We start from the raw sequence: 3,381 nt of genomic DNA on the forward strand, positions 1-3,381 counted from the left end.
TGTACTCAACAATGTAATCCTATTTCCAAGTTAAAAAAAAAAATTTATGTAGAAAAAAAAAATTAACCATGTACCCAGAAAGACCATAAAAAATGACCTAACATTTTTGTAATATATTTTTATTGACTTCAGAGAGGAAGGAAGAGAGATAGAAACATCAGTGATGAAAGAGAATCATTGATCATCCTGCATGTCTCCTGCATGCCCCACAATGGGGATAGAGACTGCAACCTGGATGTGTACATAGGTCAATGCTCAACTACTGAGTCATGGGCTGGTCTACCATTTTAAATCTAGTTCTTCATCTATGGAAATCATATGACAACATCCACATATCTACTTTATAGAATGTGAGTCTTAAGATCATTCTACCAAAGCGTATAGCATATATGAAATTCACTAAATGCACTTGAATATTTAGATTTACCTTTAGGAGAATGCACCTTTAGAAAACTTTGTTATTAAGCTTTGGATTTGGAGTAAGACTGTAGTCAGTGAAAGCCCAAAGTGACCTACCACTAAGAAAAAAAAACAAGAATAAATATCACACGATCTCACTCATTTGTGGAATATAATGAACAACATAAACTGATGAACAAAAACAGATCCAGAAACAGAGAAGCATCGATCAGACCATCAAACCTCAAAGAGAAGGTGGGGGAGGGTGGGGATAAGGGAGAGAGATCAACCAAAGGACTTGTATGCATGCATATAAGCCTAACCAATGGACACAGACACCAGGGGATTGAGGGCATGAGTATGAGGGGGGAGGCAATGAGGGGATAAGGATACATATGTAATACTTTCAACAATAAAGAAAAAATAAAATAATAATTAAAAAAAAGAATTGAAAGCCAGATAAAGAGCTTCACAAAAAAAAAAAAAAAAAAAAAAAAAAAAAAAAAGCTAAAGGAGTTCATCACCACCAAACCAGAATTATATGAATTGCTGAAGGGGGTTATTTAGGAAGAGGAAGAAGATAAAGATAAAAATTAAGATCAACAAATATGTAACTATCAACAAGTGAATCTAAAAACCAAGGGAATTAAAAAATCTGATGAACAATATTAGTTGGTGAATATAATAGAATCAGAGGTATGGAAGGGGAGTGGACTGACGATTCTCGGGGAAAAGAGGAAAGAAGGATGTGGGAAGAGACTGAACAAAAACTGTGCACCTATGGATGAGGACAATGGGGGGTGGGGAAAGGACAGAGGGTGGGATGGGAACCTTGTGGAGGGGAGCAATTGAGGGGGAGAAGAGAATCACAATTGTAATAATATGAACAATAAAGATTTATTTTTTAAAAATCTGCTGATGTACGGTATTTTAGTTCTTATTCTATTTTACACCCATCATTTATATAGACCACCTCCTACAAATTAAAAGGTGCCATCAGGAGGCTTAGACAAAGCTGGTTTAAAATAAATTTTTATTGCCCAAGATTTTTTTTTTTGTATGGGTTATTTTTTCTTGTTTTCTTTTTTAATAACTATAATCGCAAGCTTAGGGAAACTTGCCTTTGTCTTGCAAAACAAAATAACAAAGCTTTTACGTCATTTGCTGATCTTATCTTGTTTTATGAGCAAGATGGTAGTCATCTCGAGAGAGTAAAATTTATACCATGAGTGATTCTGGTCTAAGCCTAGTGGCACTAAAAGGAGACAATAGCATTATTGACAAAATTATTATCTACCGGTGGCATTTGCGGAAAGGAAGTCCTTGCAAATTTCTAAACAACAGTAAACTCTGTTAGGAAATCCTAAAGTTTTACAGGTCCAAAGAGAATGGGGTTAGTAAAATGCCTCAACAACATTTGAATAAAATACTGGATTTGAGAGTTACTGGAGTTTGGATATGTAAAAATAGGACTGTAGGTTGGGTCATGCTTACAATGGTCTCAAGTTCAAATAAACTACTGTGACAATACACCACTTCACAGGGTGCATGTGTTCCGGGGCTCTGGCTTTCAGTAGGTGCTGGCAGAAGATGCCTAGCCCCAAAGCCAAAACATGAGAAAGGAAGAGATATGGAATGAATACCTTAAGAAATTCCCTAGAGAAAATGCCCCCCCCCCCTTTTCATGGCTCTTCTTTTCCTCATGCTTAAAGAAACAGAATGTTTAGGGTGGCTGAAGTGGAACCCCTTCGGGAGAATGTTTTCAGGCCTACTGGACCAGTCGGACACCCAGTCTATACTTTTCTTAAAGCATCAACTTCTCTCTCTCTTTTTCTACAACTTCTCTGACTGAAAGCTATGGTCCCTACTGGTGTGCATTTCCACATCAAACATAATTTGTCCATCTTCTTGTGGGGATGGGCAGTCACAGTGAGAACTGCCTCTTAAATTAGTCTGTCCTGATTCATGTTGTGCATCCAAAAGAATTTTCTCCATGTCTCCATTGTGGATAGAGGATGAGGAAGGGATGTGCTCCAGTCCCCCATTTTTCCCATTGCTATTATCATTACTATTGCTGCTGTTCATGGGTAACTCCACCTAGGAACTGTTGAGGCCAGCTGGCAGGGGCATAGGCAATTCCCCTCCTTCGCAGTTGTGCAGGGGCGGTGGCTGGCTGTTCTATTAAATGAGACGACATGGTTGGCACTGCTGGAGGAGCAGTGGCCACAGCGGGACTGCCTCCGGCTCTCAGACAGAAACACAATAAGCTGAGTCCCCTGCCCCCTTATTTACATTTTTTATCTATTTCTTCTTATTCCTTTTCTTAAAGAATACCCTTCAACATTTCATATAAGATGAACTCCTTTAGCTTTTTCTTGTCTATGAAGCTCTTTATCTGACCTTCAATTCTAAATGATAGCTTTACTGGGGAGAGTAATCTTGATTGTAGGTCCTTGTTATTTATCACTTTGAATATTTCTTGCCACTCCCTTCTTGCCTGTATAGTTTCTGTTGAGAAATCAACTGATAGTTGTATGGGCATTCCTGTGTAGGTAACTAATTGCTCTTCTCTTGCTGCTTTTAAGATTCTTTGACTTTAACTGTTGGCATTTTAATTATGATGTGTCTTGGTGTGGTCTTCTTTGGACTCCTCTGTTTAATACTCTTGGTGCTTCCTGGACAGGAAATCTATTTCTTTCACCAGGTAGGGAAAATTTTTTGTTATTTCTTCAAATAGGTTTTCTTTTTTGTTGTTGTTTAAAGTATTACACATATTAGTAATATGTCTCCCCTTTTCCCCATTGACACCCCCCAGCCTCCCCTACCCTGCGACATATGCCCTCATTCCCCTTGAGGTATATTGTGTCCATTGGTTAAGCTTATATGCATCTATACAAGTTTTTTGGTTTGTCTCTTACCCCCCAACCCTATCCTGCCTTCCCATTGTAGTTTGACAATCTGTTTGATGCTTCTTAACCTCTG

At 38.3% G+C, this 3,381-nt stretch overlaps 1 pseudogene; it reads right to left on the reverse strand.

Annotated features, from left to right (window-relative positions):
- Nucleotides 1-1,336: 1,336 nt before the first annotated feature.
- Nucleotides 1,337-2,611, reverse strand: LOC118721905 (annotated as a pseudogene).
- Nucleotides 2,612-3,381: the final 770 nt, after the last annotated feature.

This window comes from Pipistrellus kuhlii, unplaced genomic scaffold (assembly GCF_014108245.1).
Source record: "Pipistrellus kuhlii isolate mPipKuh1 unplaced genomic scaffold, mPipKuh1.p scaffold_m20_p_19, whole genome shotgun sequence".
Classification (NCBI taxonomy): Eukaryota; Metazoa; Chordata; class Mammalia; order Chiroptera; family Vespertilionidae; genus Pipistrellus; species Pipistrellus kuhlii.